The sequence below is a fragment of the Callospermophilus lateralis genome, chromosome 8 (assembly GCF_048772815.1).
Source record: "Callospermophilus lateralis isolate mCalLat2 chromosome 8, mCalLat2.hap1, whole genome shotgun sequence".
Lineage (NCBI taxonomy): Eukaryota > Metazoa > Chordata > Mammalia > Rodentia > Sciuridae > Callospermophilus > Callospermophilus lateralis.
Genome location: NC_135312.1, coordinates 122,890,054 through 122,915,116, shown reverse-complemented (window position 1 = coordinate 122,915,116; position 25,063 = coordinate 122,890,054). Strand labels below are relative to the sequence as shown.

Here is a 25,063-nt window from a genome sequence, read left to right as displayed (position 1 = left end):
AGCACAAATACTCCAACAGCCACCTCCCACCTCCCTGGAGATGCTTCTAAGCAGCCACAGGTTTGCTGTTCTCATATTAAAACCGAAGCAAATCATGTCCTTTTCACCCTGTAGTTGCAAAATTCCTAATAAGTGTTCACAGACAAGAATAACCCCTCCAGAAATCACAGTACAGGTGGCCCTGCTTTCCTGGGCATCAGTACAGTGACTGCAATGACAGGTGAGTCAGTGGGTGAGCCTCAGACTGCTGGTACTTCACAAGGAAGAGCCTATTAACTTAGGAATGTGGGTAGCTACGGCCAAGATTTAAACTCACATCATGGAATGAACCATGTGTGGTCTACTAAGCAGTTGTCTTGAGTCACATAAATAACCAAATAAGTAAAAGAAAAAAGAAAACAACTGTAGATGGTACCAATGGAACCATGTTGGTTCTTCACCAATGAGTCACACGGAACCTGGGGTGGCCTGGGTGGTCATGGGTTCCACAAGCCTTTCTTTCTCATGTCCAGACTATGTCCTATCCTCATCTACTTCCATTTCTCAGACACAGTCAAAATGAAGACACAGATAACAACACCTATGCCTCACCGTCCACTGGAGTCTGGACATGAAGGCACAGCTGGGCCCTGGACTGGGCAGGCTCCATCCATTGTCCTCCTGTTGTTCCAGAGAGTGTGTATCCCATATGCTAACTCCCACAGAGGACTCTCCTCCTAGGTGAACCCACTACCTCTGCATCCAATAAAAACTATAAGAGGCTCGCCCTGCACAACTGAGGGCAAAGTGTGATCCCTCTTCCTGACTTAGGACAGCCAAGACTTATCTTCTGAGCTATGAAGAGCCTCTGTCTTAACCGACAAGCCCTGTCCTACAAGGATAGCTCCTGTGTGCTAGAAATAGAAATAATGAATAAGCAATAAAAATAAAAGCTAAAAATAGCTTCTATTAGCCAACATTCTGGCAGCAACAGGTATCAGCCTGCTCCCTACCGGCTGGGTAGCTAGGGAGGTTACTCTTGGTCATAGTGCTTGTTTGTCCCTGTGAGCATTTTTACAGAATAGGGAATATACTACAGTGAATCGCTGGGATATTATCATCTAAGACCATGGCTTTGAAATCCATTGTGACTTCATACACATGCATGTGGGTATGTAGTAAAACCAAAGTTTTACAAAACAATAGCTACCTGTATCACACCCAATGAACTGTACTATTTTCTCTACTTCATTTTTTTAAAAGTGTTATATAATTCCTTGAATTTATTTCTTGAACTGTGGTTAGAAAAACAATACTATAAAAGGCTAATGACCCGGGTGGAAATGTAATTGAGCTGATCTATTTGTAGGTAATCTCAGGAACTCTAATGTGTAAGTTGGAGATGTCAATTCTGGCCCTTTGGGTCTTAGGATTATTCTATTTACAGAAAATTTCAAGCACAAAGGTCTGGGAACAGCCACTGAATTTTTATTAAAGGAAAAGGCAATGAAGCTGGGTGGGGGCAGGGGGCAGGGGAGTGTCAGTTTTAGTTCCATTCTGAGTACACCCATATTAGACCAGGCTGCACTGTGGTAGGAAATGCTTCCTGGAGATGGTGTGTTCTAATGCAAGGACAAGCAAGAGGTGACAAGGTTTGGGGGCCCACAGGGAGGGAGTAAAGGTCATGTTTCCTCAGTCTGTGCATATCACCTAATCGGCTCCGCCCCAGGCCCAGTGGAGAACATTCTGCCACGGGTGTGAGAGCAACAAGAGATGACTGAGGTCTTCAGTGCAGGTCAGAGGTCAGAGGTCAGCTGCAAAGACCCAAGGCTTCTGCTCCTCCCTATGACACGGGTACCAAGAAGAACCACCAGAGCACCTTCCCACCTGCTCTGGCAAAATTCTTATGCAGAAACCTGTGTCTTCTGTCCATTCTGAATCATGTCCACTAATGCCAATGGCAGTCAGAGCTGAGTAGCAACTGGCAGCAAAGAGCTGTGATATATTTGCTTTCTAAATATATTTTAGTTCTTTGTCATTTCTCTGTAGGCCCTTTTCTGTTTATTTATTTTTCAAATTTTAAAACTTTTTTGTTAAAAACTAAAACGTAGACACACATTAGCCTAGGCCTACACAGGGTCAGGATCACCAGCGTCACTGTCTTCCACCTCCCTGTCTTGTCCCACTGGAGGGTCAAGGAGAGAAAAGGGTTAAGTGAAAGAGTGTAAGGCTCTAACGCCTAGGTTTCACTTTTAAATATCTTTCTACCTAAAGATGTGCAAGATATTGCTTCCCCCTCTCTGAAGCCTTTAACAAATGACATCCTGTGTGGCAACAGCAACTGACAATTCCGCTCAATGTTCCAAGTCCAAATTGGTTGCAGTCAGAAAAAGAGCCCAAATTGTCAACTTTCCTTTTCCCCAAAATAATGTTAACTGCCCGGCCAGTATTTGCAATGATATAAACAAAGATGACCATTCAAAAAAAAAAAATGGAGATTCTAAAGCATTGGTTTATAACTTTGTAAGTTTGGAAAGGATGTCTAAGTTGAAATCATTGTAGTAAGGCCTAAAGAGACATCAAGTACTATCTCAGTGATGTGTCTCTGTCTCCTTCCCTCACACACACCCCTACCCTTTTTTTTTTTTAAAAGAAAGATTGAGAGAGAGTGAGAAAGAGGGAGAGAGAGAGAATTTTAATATTTATTTTTTAGTTATCGGCAGATACAACATCTTTGTCTGTATGTGGTGCTGAGGATCGAACCCGGGCCGCACGCATGCCAGGTGAGCGCACTTCCGCTTGAGCCACATCCCCAGCCCCACCCTACCTCTTACTTGTAGCCTCCAGACATTGTTTATCCTCACTATGATTTGATGTAGCACCCAAATATTAATATGAGGCTTTGCTCTCATTTTCATCATCTCAATCCTATATGCCTGTTAATTTAAGTTAGATTTAGAAGGTTTGAGTTCTATATATTCTATACAACCAGCCATTCTAAAGAGCTAACTGTCAGATTTAGCAATGATCGTACCAAATCCATACCCACAGATAAGCAGCAATAAGCCTGTGGTGAAGGTTTTGTGAATTAAAGGATTTCTCCAGATTGGTCTATTTAACTTATTTTATTATTCACCTTTAGACAAAGCTACTGAGCACTTCCAAATGAAGGGCCAGCATGATAAATGGAGGGGTCTTTTGCCATTACTTAATCCACGTACAGTCATATACTCGATATCAACATTTTGGTCAGTGGTGGACCCCATATAAGCCAGTGGTTCCATAAGATTATCATGGAGTCAAAAGTATCCCTGTTGCTTAGTGAAGTCGCAGCCGTCACAATGTAACACATTCCCCGCTTGCATGTGGTGATGCTCTCATAAACAAAATACTGTACTGCCGGTCCTACAGAGCCATGGCACATGTGGTTATTTACAGCACCTATAACTCTTGACAATGATAAATGACTATACCGCTGGTTTATATATTTACTACACTATCCTTTTAATCATCAGAATACAACATAAATATACATGCATCACACACATGTATACATACATGTACATACATGTATACATACATGCATGCATATGTACATATGCTAACTGTTAAAATAGCCACAGGCAGGTCCTTCAGGGGGTGATTCCAGAAGAGGGTACTGTTATCATAGGAGGTGACACATCCATATGTGTTAATGCCCCCAAAGACCCTCCAGTGGGACAAGTCAGAGAGGTAGAAGACAATGATGTTGGTGATCCTGACCCTGTGTAGGCCTAAGCTAATGTATCTGTGTTTTAGTTTTTAACAAAAAAGGTTTTAAAAGTTAAAATAAAAAAATAAACAGAAAAGGGTCTACAGAGAAAAGATACAAAGAACTAAAATATATTTTGGTAGCTGTACCATGTATTTATATTTTAAGCTACATTTGTTACAAGAGTCAAAAAAGTTTGAAAGTTTAAAAGTAAAAAAGGCACAGTAAGCAATGGTTATTTTATTATGGAAGAAAGAAATAATTTTATAAATTTTGCATAGCCTCAGTGAACAGTGTATAGGACGTCCCCAGCAGTGTGCTGTCATACCCCGGGCCCTCACATTCATGGGCCACTCACTCCTGATTCACCCAAAGCAACTTCTAGTTCTGCGCTCCATTCATGGTAAATGCCTCATGGAAGGGTACCATGTTTTTATCTTTTACATCTTAGTTTTAGTACCTTTTTGATGTTTATATATATATTTAGATACAGAAATACATACTACTGTGTTACAACTGCCTCCAGTATTCAGAACAGTAACGTGCTGTGCAGACTCAGAGAACAACATGCTACATAGCCCAGGTGTAGAGCACACCCTCCCATCCAGATGGGATAAATACACTCAGTGATGTTTGGTGGAATCACCCAGTGACACATTTCTCAGAGTGTACCCCTGTCATTAAGCAACTCTGTACTAGATATCATTACATGTCACGTCTGAGAGCCTCAGCCTCTTGGCAGCCCTGGGCACCCATAAGATACCTTTTCCCCAGAATTCTCTCATTCCTTGGTTTCCGTAATTTCAGCTCTCCTCTGAAAGGTTCATTTCTGCTGCCATTCCCAAAATGCCATTTCTTCCCCCAGATCTTCTTCCTCAACTTGCACCTCCTCCTGGATTGGCCCCCTTCATTCTCACATTTCAATGTCAAGACCAACATCTGCACGTGCAGCCCCAGAACTGCAAATTCAATGCCCAACAATAAACCCACATCCACCTTCCAAACTTCTATGTGCTTATATGCCATTTTTACAAGATCATCTTCCATCATTCACCCATTTCAAAAATGCCAACTATTTCTCCTGTCCATTCTCATATTCTAGTGCAGATTCTTAGAAATTATTTCTGAAGTCTGTGGACTATTGTGATCAGACTCCTGATGACTACTCCCTAATCCCAGTGTCCTCTAGGCACCCTCTTCAGTACAACTGTTGTCCATATTAGACCTCTGAATGTGCTTGCATGAACACCTGCCCTGGTTCCTGTCACCTAGAAGAAAATGCCCAGCCTCCTCACACCTTCCCAGCTCCACCTGTTTTTCAGCCCACCTCACCGCATAACCCACTCACTTGTCACTCCGGCCCACTCAATGTCCTTCAATAATCACACTTTTCCCAGAGTGTGCCCATCTTCTACTTCTCTCACAGCTCGGCTTATTTTCAAATGTCACCATGTCTATAGAGGCTCTCACAAATCTCGAGGCCACTGAAAAGCCCAGGGTTGTTCTCAATAATAATGCCACACACTTACTACACTATTCTTCCCTGTTAGAGGGCAACTTCCTTTAGGAAAAATGTGGTGCCAGGCTCTCACCCGTCAAGGAATAGGTACTCAATTAACAGCCACTACGTGAAGATGTGCACATAATAAATCACCCTCCTGAATTAAAAGTGAGAAGACGCTGAGTTTGAGTCCTTGTCAATTTAGCAAAGCTAAGACACACTCTGTGAGTTTCCCCTTCATCTGCAAGATAACAGTATCTTTTCCAAATGTGAAATGCTACCACAAGAACCAAAGGATGCCAGTTAGAGGAGCCACTCTGTCAAATACAGACCGTTAAGTTAAATGAAACCCCAGGGCATGAGCTTTTGCCATCTATTATTTTACCTAAAATATATTAAAGGTTAAGATTATAAGGCCAACGACCAAACTGAGCATAAAAAACACAATAAGAATACTCTCTGATATGCAGATGCTAACACACAATAAGGGAGGGAGGGAAGAAGAGAAGTTCACTGGATTAGACAAAGGGGAATGGAGAGAATGGGGGGAGGGTAGGAATAGGAAACACAGTAGAATGAATCGGACACAACTATCCTACATTGATGTATGAATACTCAACCAGTGGAACTCCACATCAAGACCAGAGTGAATGTGCTGTGCAGTCTCAGAGACAAGAATGGGAAGTCATACTCCATATATCTTTAATATGTCAAAATACACTACTGCCATATCTCTGAAAAGAACAACAACAACAACAAAAATGGATATTGTATTGATCTTACAATTACCTCTCACAATAACTCCATGAAACAGTCCTATTATATTTATTATTTGCATTTTACATACCAGGAAACTGAAAAGCAGGAGGAAGGTGTGACTTGTTCCATGTATTATGAAGCAGGGTCAGGATCTGTGGCTTATAATCTGGGTCTAGTCTGGCTCTAACCACACAGCCTATCTAAATAATGATCTGAACCACTTAATTCTTGATAAATGATAAATTTCCTTTCCTTTTGTACATAAAGGTGCTCAGGTGACCGTAGTGATACATTCATGTATATATGGCGTCTGCTCCATCATCTGCTAAGAATTCTTCCCTGCCATAAGGCTCTGGAGAATGGATTTTATCTATGTAGTATATTACCTTCCTTTCCATATGGATCTTACCCTTTTAATGAGCTAATATTTCAACCATCCAAATGGGATACATGATACATGTTTATCTTCTTAAATCATTAGAATGTTTTAGTGAGGCAAAGGCAGAGCATTCTCCAGTTCTGTTCTTTCAGATATTCTGGTTGTGTGACAAATCCCAATATCTGCATTACATTTCTTACTATGACCCAAGAGTTCCCTCTGTATCAACTGGCTCCAGTTCCTGCTTCCCACTGATCATCCCACAGTGAGACTCTGCAGTTCCCAAATCCTTTGTGTATTATTCAGGGAGGAATTGTGTGCACACACTGTCTCCAAACATGGCTCTAGTTTTGGCAGCACCTCTGACTGCTTCCCACTCAGAAGTGCGCACGTGAACACAACTAGAGGGGACACCACCCTCTTCACACTTCCGACTGGAAGGGTTAATTTTCACATAATCTACTTGGTAGCAACATTCTTTTCATTGTCTTGTTGAAAAATTTTCCAGTTCAGTATTGTATCCTATTTTGGTGTGTTCTCTTTCTCTACTCTGTCAGCTACAGAACTTCTTGGATTACATATCAGTGCTTTATCAATATCTTTTAGTTCTATATTTAATAATAATTTATTTAACACTTTCTATGTGCCAGATTCTATAGTAAGTGCTTTACATACTCTATCTCAAAACAATACCAAAATGAAGGACAAATTATATTTTATCAATTCTAAGAAGATTTTTAAATAATCATTCTAGCAAGACAGTAGAATGAATCAGAAATTACTTTCCTGTGTTCATTATGAATACATGACCAGTGTAACTCCACATCATGTACAACCACAAGAATGGGAAGTTATACTCCATGTATGTATCATATGTCAAAATACATTCTAATGCCATGTATAACTAAAAAGAACAAATAAAACATTTTTAACAAATCATTTTACACATCTCTGAAATCAGGATGCTTCTTACCACCAATAAAAGGCATGTCAAAGTGGGTGACATCATTTTTCTACACACATACAACACTGTTGTCATCTTAAAGCCAGTGGTATTTCAATGAAATTTATTAAGTACCATAGTTATTTCCATTGAAAAGCTAAACCAGAGGCCCTGTATATTGAGCTGTCCCCAAGATTCCGTGGACTGACATACAAACTAAATAAACATTGGAAAGGACTTTACTGACTTGTCTTCTTTTTAATAGTTAACTGAGCATGAAAACAGGGTTCCGTCTCAAAATTTGCACCCTTAAGCATTGTAATTGCGGCTCTCAAACTCCACTGAGGCTTGAGTCCCAATTCCCCCAATAAACTAAGTCTGAAGATGTGGGCATATTGCTTAAAGTTAGAATAATAATCCTAACTCCAGGTTTCTGAGATGATTAAGTGAGATAATCTATGTAAGCGCTCCTGGCACAATGAGAGACACCTCATAGTGACCGAATGACCGTGATGATGATACTTTCATGAAATAAAATTAGGAAGAAATAAGTAACTGATTAGGTTGTTTTGCTCTTTACCCCCAACCCAATTTACTTCCAGACAGTATGGTAACATTACCATGATCTCTTTGTTGCCATGGCACCAATATTTCATTTGGTATAAATTTAAGTTCCAAACTTGGAACCCACTACCTGTTCTACACACACAGCTAAGATTCTACATCACTTGAATTCTATGAGCATTTTCTGAGCATCTGCTCTTTGTAGTGTCCTGTTCTTTGTACTAGGAGGTGCAAAGGAATCAAGGAATAAGGAATTATCCTCCCCCGAGTCATTTTTAATTTAATGGGCAAAGAACATTGTTTGTGAACATAAGATTTATGGTAAAATATGATCAATGCTTTAAAACAAATACAGACAAAAAGCTATCAGAGAATGACTATGGAAGAGTTCATATTTTGATGGATCATAAGGGAATCCTTCAGAAAGGTGACATTTAAGATGCATCTTGAAGGCACAACTACTTGTGGCAGATACTAGGACAATTCTAGGAACAGAACTGGAAAAGAAAAAAATAAATAGGCAGACTTCTTCATCCACCTTTGATGCAGCATTTTATTATCAGAATAGCCTTTCCACTAATAGCAACAGAAGATGAATTTTAAAAAAATCAAACAGTATTTAAGACAATAAGAGAACATGCAGTGGGCCAAGATCCTGGAAAAAAATTCGAGCCATGCTCATCACCTGCTGCTGTTTTTTGGCTCAGACACTTTGCTAATTCAGGTCTCCAAACACAGTAACCAAACAGCAGCAGCAGGAGGCTTGCTACAATCTTACTGAGCTAGAGAGTAAAATATTGGAGGTAAGTTTACCAAAGGACCTAAGACCAAGGACTAGGATAGAAGAAAACCAAAGAGTAGAAAGAACACTCTGCATGCAATTGGTCTTGAGGCGTTTGATCACTTCCATACTACTCATAATCAGTGAGATGCCTTGAGCCCAATAAACTGAACAGCTACCCTGGCATGGTGGCCCATGCCAATAATCCCAATGACTTGGGAGGCTGAAGCAGGAGGATTGCAAGTTCAAGGACAGCCTCAGAAACTTAGCAAGACCCTTAGCAACCTAGTGAGACCCTGTCTCACAACAGAAAATAAAAAGGGCTGAGGATGTGGCTCAGTGGTTAAGCACCTCTAAGGTATTTAATCACTGGTACAAAAAAAAAAAAAAAAAAAAAAAGGCTGAGAAGCTAAACAGTAATTTCTACAATCAGAAAGTACTGGACACCACCAGCCCTCACAAAATCTATTATATACGGGGAAAGGGATCATCAGGCAGAAAATGTCAATGGTGCAGAGGGTAAAAACACTGAGCCATAGGAGTGGTCTTGAAACTTTGCATAGTCAACAGTCAACTCCTAGTGAGCTTTCCTCCAACTGTACCTCTTCACCTCTCTTGTGTGGTCTTGAGTAAGGCAATAAATTTGGGGGCCTTGTGCTTTTCCTTGACAGAAAAAAAGGATTGGTTTATACTTGTTAATTAGTAAAATAAAATGGTTAAACATGATGATGTCTAAAATCTTTTCCCATTAGTAAATCTATTTTGTGATTAATTTTAAAATACTAGAACTAATACATGGGGAATTTTGATGCTACTGACAGAAAAAGAAATCATGAGTCCTTTGACCTTCACATTGCAAGGGGCTTTCTGACCACTGCCACTGAGAAAATCTGTGGATAAGGCATGGATGACTTCAGAGGGGGAAAAGTTTATGGAATACCAGTGCTTTCTAACAAAAAATTTTTATAAGTACAAGTGCTAGAATTTATATTAAAATATGCAATGAAAGGGAACACTAAAAATAGACAAATGAATTACTGAGCATGAGGAATCACAAATGCAATTAAACAGAATCTTATTTAAAATCAAGTCTGCAGCAATTTAATGAGCATGTAAAACTGTTCTGGGGTTACATGAATCAGCCACTATCCAAGCTGAATTAAAATTCAGAATTTTAACTCTATATGCTATATAGACACTTCTTTGAATGACAGTAATAGTGTCACTGTTTTTATTTCAACCTTGAAAGATGAAATTCAATATTGGTTTGCATGTGTTAATAGTAGTCTACAAAGAAAATCACAGTAGAAGATATGTAAAGAGAAGAATTTATTTATAAAACTAAAATTAACAGTGGTATAAATTTGCAGAGACCCCTTTATTTTAACAGCATAAGCAAGCAGGAGCCTGACTCAGTTCTCTAAGAACATCATCATTTTTGACTGATGGGAATAAATAACTCTGTGAAAACTGTAACTATTCTTTAAATCAAAATGTACAGACAAAGATTATAATATACCAAATGTATTATCCTACACCCAGAGGGAAGGGTTTGACTTATAGAATAATTAAATCCATAAGAGTTCATACCTTATAATTCAATAAAAAGTTTCTTGTGCAACATAAAGAACCACAAATCCAAGTGTGGTGGTGCATACCTGTAAAATCCTAGCAGCTAGGTAGGCTGAGGCAGGAGGATACCACGTTCAAAGCCAGCCTCCACAACTTAGCAAGGCCCTAAGCAACTTAGCAAGACCCTGTCTCAAAATAAAAAAATATCAAAGGGCCGAGGATGTTGCTCAGTGGTTAAACACCCCAAGTTCAATCCCCTATACCAAAAAAAAAAAAAAAAAACGCATGCAAATATACAATAAATTTAATATCTGCAAATTATTAAGTTACTTAATTTTTGTGGGAAACAATATTTCCACTTAGCTTATTAAATTTAAGGAGGTTTTTGCCCTTAAAAAATATACTGGAACATACAAATTAGTAGTAATTAAACTTTTAAAACCTCTACACACCTAATAATATAGTTGAAATCTACATGGCTCTGGATTCCAATCCCAGTTTTGCTTTTATCCATGCGACTCTGGGCAAGTTTGTGAGATGAGTATTATGGAAATACCTGGTGCAGTGCCCAGCCGTGCATTCAAAATAAGTATCACCTCTTGCTAATATGCATTCAGTCCAACAAGATTCACCCAGTTCCTCTGAGTAAGGTGTGAAATTAATACACAAGCCCAGAACCAGAAGCCATGATTTGTAGAAAGGATGCCTTGGCTTATTTAAAAAAAAAAAAAAATTGAGAGAGCTTTCTTCAGTGGTGAGGTCTCCCAAGGGAAGGAAAGGTAGAGTGTGTGAGAAGCAGGGCTCCATGGCTGTTAGAATGGCCCATCTGTCCCCCAAGGAGAGGCTGCTGACAGAGAGGCTCCTGCAGAAGCATCTGGCCATCTCACATCAAGCCTTTGTCAGAGCTACCCAGGTTCCGGTCCCTAGTGCCAGGGCTGCTACATGGCCCTCAGTTCATCAGTGCCAAGGCATGGCATGAATTTAAAACTCAGAGGGTTTCTTAGATAGCAGTCTTTGGGACATGCAGAGGACTATGTCACACCCACCTGCATTTGATCCCTGCTGCTCTGTAACCTTGGCAACTGAACACAACTTTTAGATGATCCTAGGTTCCCAGTATCATGAGTTCTTCTCCTTTTAAGCAACATCAAATTCTACATAGATGGGTCTATCTTCAGAAGGATACATGTCCTCTGCACCAAAATCCCTGTTTTGGAAAAGATGGATGAAATTTGGGACTGATACTTACCCAGAAGCACAAGTCAATACAATGAATGCTCAGTGACACTGAGCCCCCCAATCAGTTTTCTGCCTGACAACACATTTCTGGTGGTCACCAAACCACCCAGGCAAGGTGATAGCTTTTTTTCTGGGCTATCATTCCTTTTGCAAAGTGATGCCCCATTTCAGTTACCACCAATCAAGGTTCAAAGTATGAGCTGTGTGTTTTTTCTGTTTTCTTAAGTTGTTCTAGTGGATAAGTGTGATAAATTTTAAACAGGAAAATCAGCCAAATATATTTGCATGAGTCAATGAACTGGGCTTGCTTTAACCTAACAATGATGGTATGCACTGTTCCAATACCTTAACCCACTCACAAATTTTATTTTAATACAAAAATACCACTCATTCTGGAATTCACAAACTGTACTGTAGTAATTATGTGCCAACTTCCTTAAGACTAAATATAAAAATATGGAGCCGGCTCACGGTTGTGCTGTGGTTCAAAATGAATCCTAACTAGCTTCACTAAAGAAAACGGTCTTTTTTCTCTTACTTATAACATAACGCATTTTTCACACTATGACTAAGTTAATAAACTTAAACAAAAAAGGCTTTTTATGAGTAATAAACTACTACTTAATATAGCGTCTCAAAAGAAGAAAGTTGATTAGCTGACTCAGAAGGTAGGAAGCCAAATTATAAAAGTCATTTAGTTCTACTAAAAAGCCGGCTTTCTGATTTAAAAGGACAGAGTTTTAATTGGGTAGAGAGGTCTGCAAGGGAATCACCAAGGTCAAGAAGATGAAAAAGACTGTGGCTTTTTAATCTGTAAAACCTGGATTGGGATCAGCCTCACTTGGTGCCTTCTCCGAGCAGAGCCCTGGGAGACATCTGCCTCTCCTCCGTGGGCCTCCTGTTGCCAGTGGAGCCTCGCAGATGTTGATGACTTCCTCTCAGCACTTGGTGTGAAAGCCAGGTGACTCCCACCAGGTGAAGGACATCAATACAGGTTGCAATTAATTAGAACAATTAACTAATATCACCACAGATGGGGACTCATTCAAGAAACCCGTGCTAGCTATCTGTGTACAGGGGCTGGGTGCACAAAACATCTCCATCCAGGAAGCTGGCAGTCTAGCAGGAGTGACAGGAGGAGAATCAAATCCAGTAAGACAGAAGAGTTTCACATAATAAGTGTATTTACAAAAAGGGAAGATCAAAGTAAGGATACTATGTATGATATCATCTTCAGAAATGAACTATTAAGTGACAAGGATATTCCTTAATTGCTTCCAGCCATCTGTGTATATAGTTTTATTGAGCTAAACAGAGAAATGCAAATACACAGATTAATGTCATTCTAGAACTTCAATGACTTTAACACCCCCTCCAAAAAAAAAAAATTGCTTTCACTATTGCCACTTTTCTTACTCTGATTTAAGCAGAAAACTTGAGTTTTCTCTCATAGTTCTCTCATTGCCCAAAAGGTCACAAGTGACACATCTTGCTGGTCATTTGTCATTTGCTGTTTCCTTCATCTGAAAGAATCCTGACATCCTTCTTCCTGTCCCATTGCCTTTAAATTCTTCTGGAATGAAGCAGTGTTTATATACAATGACAGATTAGCATACACACACACACACACACACACACACACACACACACACACACACACACATATACAGGCAGTGTTTACCATCCACCCCAGAGTTTCTTCTGGGGGCAACCATGGCCTCTTGAAGCATCAGGTTTACCAGATGCCCAAATGGCAGGAAACTCAACCACAAGGTACTGCCCAACTATTTTTTTCACATTTCCTTCTGTGTTTGATAACGCCTGACTCTGAAAGACATTTGTATTCCATTATCTATAAAAAAAGTCTCCTTGAAGACCTCCAGAGCAAAGCTCCTTGGAACAGAGAAGCATTGCTTGCAGGCACTAAGAAGCAGGCTTCTGGGTCTTTTCAAAAATACCACATGAAATAGGACACCCTTGGAAATAAGGACCGGCTTCCTGCCCCAGGCCTCCCACCATCCCAAAGGGAAGCCAAAAGATAAAGGGTCTAAGGCACCATCCTTCCCTAGTTGTCTACTGTCAGCAGATGGAAAGGGTGGAACAAGAGATATCAGAAGTTAAATCCAAATTAGAGAGTACACAAGTCCTTAGCACAGTAAGGACAGCTCTGCTATGCACAGGTCATGAAACCAAGTTTTCAATAATTCAAATTAAATTTTGCCTCCCTATGAGGCAAATAAAACACATATAATATAAAGTTATAAGTCGTCATTTCATCTCTTAAATGAGCAGTGCCCCTGAGAATTATGGACAGCACATAGTTTGTCATTCACTCATATTTTCAGTAGCTACTTACTGGATGCCTTTCAGTGCCAGGCCCTAGGAAAACAGATGCTGACAAGATAATTTTACCTTTGCCTGCATGGAGTTTATATTTTCATAGGAGAGACAGAGCGTAATGGAGTAAATAATGGATGAAATCTAATTCCAAGGTATGAAAAGAAAAATAAGAGCAAATAGAGAATGAGGAGCAGACTGAAACTGGGCAAAGTTGGGGACATGAAAAGTGATCTGGGAAGAACCTGCAAAAACTAGGTTGGTGACTGGTACAATCCCTGCTCACCTGAGCAATAAACCCCCAGGATTCTCTAATGCTGCCAACCTATACTTTGCTAGCAGATATACTGTGAGAAAATAACAAGCTAAATTTAAAAGTTCCTGATTTGGTTAAATATGAGGGAAACAGATACGGGGCTGCTAGACGTTGTTTGGGAGTCATCCTCAAATATTTCAGCAGCATGAAGAGATCTTAATTTCCTTTAAAAATCTGGGGAAAAGGGTTTCAAAGACCCTGAGGAAGGACCATGGTCGGAGTGTTTGAGGACCAACGAGAAGGTAAGAGGAGCTGAGGAGGAACCGGTAAAGAAGTGACAGAGGAAAAGAAGCTCGACAGGTGGCAGGAGCCAAATCAGGCAGGGCCCTGGGTGCAAGGGAAGATCTCTGACTTGGTTCCACATAGGATGAGAAGTCTCTAGAAGATTTGAGCAAAGGAGTGACTGCCTTTGGTGTCTATTTTCAAAAGTCCACTGTCTGCTGGCAGGGGAACAGATGGTAAGGGCAGGAATGGAAGCTATTGTTGGTGGAGGGTGACAGCCGCAGTTCAGGCCAGAGAATCTGATAGCCCAGACTCATTGATGGTGATATCCGTGGTAGGATGTGATCAGATTCGGAATATGTTTCTTTGGACAGTGATCATGGTCCATATTAATTCAACGCTCAGAGTTGCCCCTTTACTGCACGAGGTAGTGTGACAATTCCAACAGCTCCGATGGAAAACACCAGGCTCAGTTCACAAGTGAGGACTTCAAGGCCTGGGGTTAAACACTTGCTTCCTGAGCTTCCAGACCCTCTCTACAAGCAAGACTTGCAGTTCCTGGTGGCTCTTCACTTCCTAGAATAGTGGAAACTCACCTTCAACAGCCGAAAGACTTCAAACTTCTACTTCCAGCCCTGTGTAGCTAACATGTCCCTAGGCAAGAGGCCGTACCCTGTCCACATCCAGAATGGTCATGTCCCAGAGCCCATCCTTCACCATTACCCTATTCTGCCTCAAAAACTGGGTAACGACAACCACAATGAGTGAAACAGAAGGTCTTCCTACTTGTTCCAAATAACCCAGGGTGACCACTTAAGACTGAGAGACTACAATCAAAAAAAGAAGTTTATCATATAAATAAAATATCCCCTGATTTAAATAAGATGTCAAGTCATCTTGCATTCATTTTTCTACCTTTTGACTATGTTGTGGCAATGCGCATCCTTTCCCATACCTAGCTGTTTCCACTTGTTTTCTTCTTGCTGGTTCCCTGGATCCAGGTATTAGTGATCTCTCATCCATGGTTAAAGCGATGCCATAGTGCCTGAGATCTTTTAGCATTACAATCCTTAGGAAATGTTTTTTGAAGTATTATTTCTTTTTATTTCCTCCCTGGAGGACTTTGATTCTTTCAAAGAAAAAAAAAAAAAAAAAAAACCTCCAATTCCCTAAATAATTAACAAAGGAGGAAGTCGGTCATTGGGTGCATGCCTTTGGGGTATATAGTTTGTATCCAGTCAGTGGAGTGAGTGTGTGTGTCTCTCTCTCTCTCTCTCTCTCTCTCTCTCTCTCTCTCTCTCTCTCTCTCCCCCTCTCCCTTTGTCTCTCTCTGCTTCTGATCACCATGTGAGCCACTTCCCTCTGCCACACTCTTTCACCATGAAGTTCTGCCTCAGCTTGAGCCCCAAGGAATGGAGCCAGCTGTCTATGAACTGAGACTTCTGAAACTGTGAACTCTCAAATAAACCTTTCCTCTCCTAAAATTGTTCTCGTCTGGTCTTTTAGTCACAATAGAGAAAAAGCTGCCTAAAACAACAGCTGAAATGAGTTTCCCAACTGCTGCTTCAATCTGCATTCAACATACCCCAGGCACAAGTGTGTAAGGGAAGAACAGGGTTTCACCAGTCAAGGTGCTGATGGTTCTATCACTGGGGCCTCCTCACCTCTGAGTCTTCACCTTGTATGTCTTGGCTTAGCTGCCAAACTGGTCTAGCTTGTGGCAAAATGATGCTGGGAAGCTGAGACAGGACCATGCGGCAGCAGGACAGTTGCTACCACTAGTAACTGACAAGATACTCTTCTCCAAAGGAGCACCAGGTCAGTCTGTGAACGTTCATCCACAAACTTCACTAACAGGCTATTAAAAAAAAAAAAAAAAAAGCAAAATAAACAAAAACCCTTCTCTATAGCTATACACAAATAGCCTTTGACTAATCCCATGTTCTGGAACTTGACCTAAGAAGGTAATCATGGGTACCCACCCATGTTTAGTTCCATCAGGATGTTTACTGAAGCACTGTTTGTATAAGAGAAAAGAGGAAACAACACTGAAATATCATGGACGCATTAAGGAAATTTCAAAATGGACCATTACATTTTAAAATGCTACAAAACTTGTATGCAATACATTCCCAATCTGGTAAAAGTCAATACAATATAATGAAGTATATAAGTAAATAGAATAAGGGAGTAGTTATGCTATTTTTTGTATGTGTGTGTGTGTGCTAGAGATTGAACCCAGGGTTGCATCAAGCACTCTACTATACTCCTATTCCTGGTTATGCAGAGTTTTTATTATTTTCTACTACCTTTTAAGTGGTCTACATTTTTAAAATTTTCTATTTGACACGTGTTTCATTCAAAATAAAAAACAATGTATATGTTTATGTATTTTTAAAAGCTTTGGGACAACAGACATCTGATTACCAATGTTTTAAAACCCAATGTTCTTCAACTGGTTACAGAATGTCTTTTCCTTAGACCAAGGACTAAATCAGGCACCTGCTTTATGCCTCACTCTACAAAAAGATGCATATTTGGAAAGAGGAACTCAAATTAAAAATCTTTCTGACTTCATTTATATGAGCCAAAAGCTAAGGAAAAAAAATGCTTGGCATCATGGAACTATACTTGTAATGAAGTAGAGAGGAACAAATATTAACACAGTTCATCTTTCTGGGTCTCCAGATAATTTAACGATATTTACTGAACTCTTCTAGGAATGGGGAAGTTAATCATGAACAAAAATGCCTAAAAACCCTGATCTTGTGGAGCTTATGTTCTGGCAGGACGAGATAAAATCACCATGTTACTGGTAAGTAAAACTGAGCAGGGAGAGGGGTAGAGTGGGCGTGGATGCGAGGAAGGAGATGTTGCTGCTGATTTCAACAGAGTGGCCAAGCCCCCGTGATGGGGTCACATGAGGGAGAGAGTTGAAGGGGCAGCCAGCCCTGTGAATGTCCAGGAGGAAGAACATTCCAGGCATCTTCCTGATAAATGAAGGGAAAACATCTTTTCTCTTCCACTATTCTTTGGGCCATCTGGAGTTACATTTCTGATGTAGATTTAGTCAGCTCACAGCTACAGAATAGCCAGATGAATAGCTTCTGAAGAACGTGAGGTCCAGAAAAAAATAAAAAGTTAAGGGGAATGTGTTAGTCAGCTGTTCATTACTGTGACCAAAATACCCAACAAGAACAACATAGAAGAGGGAAAGTTTATTTTGGCTCATGGTTCCAGAGGCTCAGTTGAAGGTGGGATGAATCCATTACTCTGAGCCCAAGGTGGAGCAGCACTCATGGGAGAAGGGTGGGGCAGAGGAAAGCTGCTCAGCTGTGGCGGCCAAGAAGCAGAGAGGAAAGCGGGCCACAGGGATGGTGAACCCACCTCCTCCAGCCAGGCCCCACCTGCATGCACTGAACCACCCAGTGAGTGCCTTCAGACTAAAATGGACTGAGTAGGGGAGGGCTCTCCCAATCCAGTCATCTCACCTCTGAATATTCCAGCATTAACACGGGAGCCTTTAAGGGACAACTTGTGTCCAAACCATAACAGGGGAGAAGAGGCATTTGCACGTGCCCACTGACAATACCTACAAAAACTCCTAGAGTCTTCACCTCGCCACTAGTGCATACGTGGACTGTGAAGACAAAAGTAATTCATGGTGGAGAGATGTCAGGCTCTACTGGTTAGGAAACAAAGCATTTTCTTACAGCCTTCTCACCTACTATTTCTGCCTGGATAAGATGTGAATGAGCCATACATTTAGTACAAAGTTATTTCTAAGATCTTTTTTTAAAAATCTGTTACTATGGGGCTGGGGTTGTGGCTCAGTAGTAGAGCACTTGCCTAGCATGTATGAGGCATTGGATTTGATTCTCAGCACCACATATAAATAAATGAATAAAATAAAGGTTCATTAACATCTAAAAAATTTTTTTAATAAAAATCTTTTACTATGAAATGTACATTCACACATTGAATATGAAAATATCCGACATGTAAGTTTTAATTTTCTGACAAATGATGCTTGCTTCCAGTGGAAAAGTGTCTTTAAATACTACCAGGTGTGATGGAACAGGCAAAGCAAAAAGGCAAAGGTTACTTATAGGAATCAGTTTATAACCACAAATTTGAAACAGTGAGATAGAGGTAATTTTCCTGCTTTATTACAGAAAAAGTAAGAGCTAGATATAATCATGATCATTAACATTTAGGCTTTCGAAGACAAAGCACATATATCATGCCACAAATTAAACCACCAAGTGATTAATCACTCAAAGTTTAAGAGTAAATGTTATATTATACCTATCATAGCTGTGACTTAGAGCAACACTGCCCAGCACAACACCATTTTGTTTCCCGGGGGGAGGTTTATATTACCAACAAAACCCTCAAGAGCATAGATAATCTGAATTGGATGTGAACTTCATTCTAATTCAAATTTAGCATCTCTCAATTTACATGATCAAATGCACAGATTGCCAGCATCGCCTCAGTCACTCGGCAATACATGAGATCCTATTTAGAGTATACACCAGATAAAGTGTCTCTTCTAGGGATAAACTCAACTTAAGAGCTGTCAAAATACGAAAATTCTTTGGAAAACCAAGTTTCATGTTCAGAAAGACAACAGTGATGATCAAGTTCCTTCATTTCAAAAAGCAGACATAGGTTTCTAAACAAATGAACTTTACATCCGAAGCATAATCACTCCTTTCTGAAAACTATAAGAAGGGGCTATAAATAAAAAGCTCCAGGTTCTTCCTAGAACTTCCCAGATTTCGTGGTCATAAAATCACTTCCTTTTTTTGAGAATCCAGGGGATTTTTAAGAAGTAAAACACAAGGAGAGATAAAGATCAAATTCTTACTACACTAAAGATTAGAAAAGAGAAGGTAGAATTCCTTCCAAATCCCCCCAGATACGTATTTCTATGACCAAAAATATGTAAACAAGCCATTCGGTGTCGTGAAATGCCTAGGCCACATTAATTACACTGCCAAGAGTGTTATTTAACACTGACAATGAATTGTGGCTTTTAATAACAGAGGCTGGAATTCCTGGCTACTGGATAGCTGCCTGTAAGTAGAGAGCGAGGTGAAGAGTCATGGTTTAGTGAAAAATAAATAAATACACATATAGATATATAATAAGTGGAGAGAGAGAGATTGGGTTGGGATGATTAAGACTAAGCATTAATGATATAGTTTCTGTATTGCATCAGAGGAGAAAAATGAAGTGGGAACTAAGACTCCTGGTATATAAATAAATATACGTGTGTGTGTGTGTGTGTGTGTGTGTGTATGTGTGTTCATTTTCAATACTGGGGATTGAGCCCAGGGCCTTGAACATACTAGGCAAGTGCTATACTGTGGAGCTATATCTGCAGCCCCTTTTTACAAATTTATTTATTTATTTATTTGGTCCCAGGGATTGAACCCAAGGCACTTAACCAATGAGCCACATCCCTGGCCCATTTTTTATTTTCTATTTTGAGATTGGGGGCTCGTTAATTTGCTTAGGACCTCACTAAGTTGCTGAGGCTGACTTTGAATTAGCGATCCTCCTGTCTCAGGTTCCTGGGCTGCTGGGAATACAAGTATGCGCCACCATGCCTGGCTACAAATTTATTTTGAGTCTGGGTCTTACAGAATTGTCCAACTTAATCTCACACTTGCAATTCCCCTTTCTCAGCCTCCTGAGTAGCTGGGTTTGCAGGTTTGAAATATTTTTCTTAAATACCCAAATGATAGAGAATACTATATTTTCGGGCTTGGGGAAGTCCTTCAAACTTCATCCACTGGAACCCTGTGTGGGAATCCTGGGATCAGCAACTCTACAATGTTCTGGGTCAGTTTCAATCTGAATGCTAAAGAATGCTTAGGCTTCCAAAGAAATCTCTTTCACTTCTAAACTCTTTGCAGAAGCAGGCCTGTTTTTATGGCATCTTCTCCTCACTGGTCCCAGTTTGACTCCATAAAGCTGGGGTTCCAAACTCCTTGCCCCTGGGCAGGATGGGAATTAAACCATTGGTACCCACCAGCACAGGAAAAGAGCCTTTGTCAGTCAATTAGTTCCCTTCCACCCTTGAAGAAATCTAGAACACATGGATCAACTCCATCTGAGTTCCTGCTTTCCAAGGACAAGGTTGTCTCTAAATCATTTCTGTAGCCACCTGCTCTCTCTGCTCATCCCCAAGTTGATATTAGAAACTCAGCCTCTCAAAAGTTCTTCCCAGACAGCTAGAGGCTTAACTCCCTCTTAAATATGTACTTGTAATTAGCAGACAGAAAGCTAGCAAGCACACTCTTTTAAAAAATGAAAAAGAGAAAAATCACCACTTTCAGGACCTGGCAACTCAGAGAGCAAAGCCACACACATTTACCTTGTGGATCACGCATGTCTATGCTGTGACAACACTGCACTTCAGGCCAAGAGTAAGCATGCATGCAAAGGAGGTTAGAAGATGCTCACCAATCTTCAGAGGGGGCTGGAATGCATCTCTCAAATCACTGAGGCCACAAACCAAAATGAGCCTGACTGTCTGGGCCTCTAAAGCATGAAAACGTAAATAAAGAGAATGTTCCCAAGGCTTCCAGGGTCTCAGTGCGTCCCAGGGGTATTATGGTCCAGCCTAGGGTACCTGAATGTCAGTGTGTATCACTGAGTTCAGGGCTCATGAGGGTTAATGTTGGCTGCTATATGTCAGCTAAGGTATGAGCCCGGTATGTGTTAACCCATTTAATTCACAGAACAAGCAACTGAGGTAGATGCTACTATCCTTTGTGTCACAAATGAGGAAACTCAAGCCCTGAGAGGTGGAAAAACTTACTCAAAGATATACAAAGAGAGTAGCAGAGCCAGGACACAAACCCAAGTGGGTGGCTCAGAGGCTGCTCTCCTGGTTAATGGCTCCTGTAAATGGTTTCTAGAAATTTCTGCTATTACTTCCCTCAGAGCATATGGAAAAAAGGTTTGCAGGCAGGCATCAGACCAGCTCCCACTCTTCACTTCCAGGGCTCTCACCATGGCGGGAGGGCTGCATTCCAGAGCCCCTTTTTGCTCTAGCTCCCAGGCTACTCTTCTACTACAGATGTGGCCCCTCACAATTCTTGATAGGGGACATATAAGTTTTTGGGCCACTACTCCCATATCAGGGAGAGGCAGTTTTCTCTATTCATCACTCTCTCTTCAGAAGGACAAAAAGTATATGACTTGAAAATCCAGAAATGAACAAAGACTGGCTGTTAAAAAGAGGAAAGGAAGCAAAATGAGAAGGAGAACATGAATTAAGTATATTTTTCCAGCGACTTGGGAAGCTGAGGAAGGAGGATTGCATGTTCAAAGCCAACCTCAGCAACTGAGCAAGAATTTGTCTCTAAATAAAAGGGCTGGGGATGTGGTTCAGTGGTTAAGCACCCCTGGACTCAATCCCCGGTATAAAAAAACAAAACAACAAAAAAAAAGAGTATATTTTTAAAGTACCTATTAGTCATCAGGGAAATTCAAATTAAAACCACAATGAAGATAAAATTTCACATCCACTTAAATGGACAAAATGAAAAAGATGGGTAATAACAAATCCTATGAGGATGTGGAGAAACTGGAACCCTCGTGCACTGCTAGTAGAAATGGAAAAAAGGCTTGATCTCTTCAGAAAAGAGTCTGGTGGCTCCTTAAAAGGTTAAACCATAGACTACCATATGACCCAAAAAGTTTACTCAGAATATACCCCAGAGAAGAGGCACACAAAAATTTATGCATAAATATTCACAGTAGCATTAGTTAAACAAACCAACAACAAAAAAGAAACAACCTAAATTTCCATCAATTGATGAACAGATAAGTGCGGAGCATCCTTAGTATAGAGTACCATTTGTCAGTACAAAGGAATGAAGTCATGACAGGACACGTGCTACAGCCTTGCTGGACACTGGAAACACTGCTGTAAGAAAGAAGTCAGGCACAGGAGTCCCCAGACCTGATTCCATTCACATAAAATGAACAGACGAGGTAAATAGAAAGATGGAAAGCAGATTAGTGTTTGCCTAGCGCTGGGGGTTGGGGCAGAATGGGGAGTAACAGCCCACAGTTATTAAGGGTTTCTTTATGGAATTAGCATGATATTGTGTAACTCCATCACTATACTAAAATACATTGAGTTGTATAAGTAAATGACCTGTTTAGTATGTAAATCACCATCTCAATAAAGCTGTTATACTGGGCAAAGTAACTTCTTATAAAGTAAAACTTAGACTAGTCTATCCTAGGAGACTCTGTATCTTTGTGAATGAGAAAGCACAATCGCAGAAGTGGCAGAAACTAAAAATCATTTATTTGGGAAAAGAAAAAATCAAAAAAGAAGGGCTTATAAAAGAGAAAAGAAAAAAAAAGTCTTTTTAATTGAATTTCAAGATATTGATTGTGTTAGTGTCCTATCACACAGAATGCATAGATACTCAATGATGGTCGGCATAACTCCAAATCCTTTTCACCAAAAGCTACTAAGTTAAAAAAAATAAAGTTCTTTTTTAGAACTAACTTACTTCTTCCTTCGTCTCACTTTTTTTTTTTTTGGTGGTACCTGGGATTAAACCCAGGACCTTAGTGCATGCTAGGCAAGCACTCTACCAACTGAGCTACATCCCCAGTCCATATATATATATAGTGTGTATATATATATATATATATATATATATATATATATATATATGTATGTATATATGTATATATATGTGTATATATGTATATATATATATATGTATGTATATAGGTAACTGTATGACCAATGTGATTCTGCAACCTGTACAATCAGAAAAATGAGAAATTATACCCCATTTGATTAAAATGTATGAATTGTCAAGATCATTCTACCGTCATGTGTAACTAATAAAAAAATAAAATTAAATAAAGGACCTAAAGGAGAGGAGATATAACATCAGCTTTTGAATTTTTTTTTTTAACTTTTTGAGGACTGAATTTAAAAGTCCACCCCTATAAGGATCTCTGATACATAGCATTCCAAATTCACAAAATAAGAATATTTGATTGGCATCTAAAATGTATAATTTCCTAACATGAATTTAGAACTCTGACTCCAATTTTACTAGAAAAAGTAACGACTTTTAAGTTCTGGAACCAAGTATAAGGCATTGACCGCCAGATCAGTGCTGACTGTTTTGAGATTCAGACAGAGGAATGTGAGAGTGAACAACAGGTTCACCATGCTACCCTGTCACATATTACCTTATATTAAGACTTTAGCAGAAATCAGTGCAACCTCTGGCTAATGTGGCAAAACGTCAAAAGATAAGATGGAGCTCTGTGGCTATTCTCAGAGCATTAACACATTTTTGGAAACAGGAAACTATTAGACAGTAAAGAATCTCCTTTATCTTTTTTTTTTTTTTTTTTTTTGTCTTTAACTTTACTATTAGTATACCTTTTACTCCCACTGTGCCTTAATCAAGCCTCACTTGTATGGAAAATCAGCTTAGTGCTTTCTTTAAGAACAGGCCAGCCATTAATTGATCCAGTGTGTTGCCAGTTCTGGAAAACCTTTTTAGACAGGACCAAATGATGCCTTACTTTGTGCTCAAAGAAGCTGAGTTTAAAATTTCATGCTTATGCACAAGGACATATTTAAAGAATCCTGTAAAGTCAGTTAACAATTCTCTTGGAGTTTAAGAAACCAAGAAAACCTTTCCTTCACACCTTTCTTCCCACCCTCTGGATCTTCTACATTAAACAAAATGTTTATTTAAAGATACTTTACATGACTTAAAGTGTTCTTCCAGAGTCCTAACATCTTTGGACATCAAATTTAAGCAGCACTCCTCTGATTAGGGTCAGAGAATAATCTTTTTTCTCCTTGAAAACTGTTAAACTCAAGGAAATATACAGAATATTTCTAAAGAGCTGTATCCTAACTTTTCTAAGGTAACTGGCCTCCCTCCTTGTTGTTAACTAACACAGCACTGTGTTTTTTCTGGCCTGTGTTTCCTAAGTCTCTAACATTTCCCCTCCCCACCTACTTGTGTTAAGGTTGACAAATTTCCTTGACTATAACAGCTGGTGTTGATTACCAGAGGCAAATCCATGATATATTTCACTAATAGGAGACATGAGCTCTTGGAATGGAAACTTGTCCCCAAAGGGAGCACCTCCATGAATGTAGCCAAAGTTTGGTGTTCCATTTCAGTGGGTTTTTTTTTTTTTTTTTTTTTTTTTAAATCTGGCTCCAAAAGAAAATATTTTTGATTAGGCTACTCCAGTCAGAAAGCACATCTACCACTTCTGTCCCTCTTGCCTTCCACTGTATGCCACAGCCTCAGGCCAGGAGCCCCTCTAAGGAAGGAGGTCTACTCCTCAGGCACACAGATACAAGCAGTACCCTTCCCTCAAGGAGGCTCCTCTGCTAAACCTAATGGCTTATGCTAACATCCTGAAAAATAGAGCTTTTAAAATTTCTTTTTTTCCTATCAGGGAAGCATTGCTTATGTCAGGCACAAGTGTCATCAAGTTGAACTTTGGGGTGTATTTCTAGTTCTGGTACTTAAGATCATCAAGAAAAGCTTACTTTCTTTCCCACCCTGAAATCGCCTTATTCTTGCCAGAAAGAAAACTTTGAACATATTTAAATTTCCAATCAGGCAATGGGTAGTGGAACACTGGAAAAGTAGTTATAACTTCATAGCCACGATGCTCTTCTTCGCTT

The 25,063-nt window shown here is 39.9% G+C and overlaps 1 protein-coding gene across 2 annotated transcripts in view; it reads right to left on the bottom strand.

The window, feature by feature from the left end:
• Rnf150 (ring finger protein 150) overlaps positions 1-25,063 on the bottom strand; it is a 226,565-nt gene that overhangs the window by 200,339 nt on the left and 1,163 nt on the right. The gene's annotated exons all lie outside the window — the stretch shown is intronic.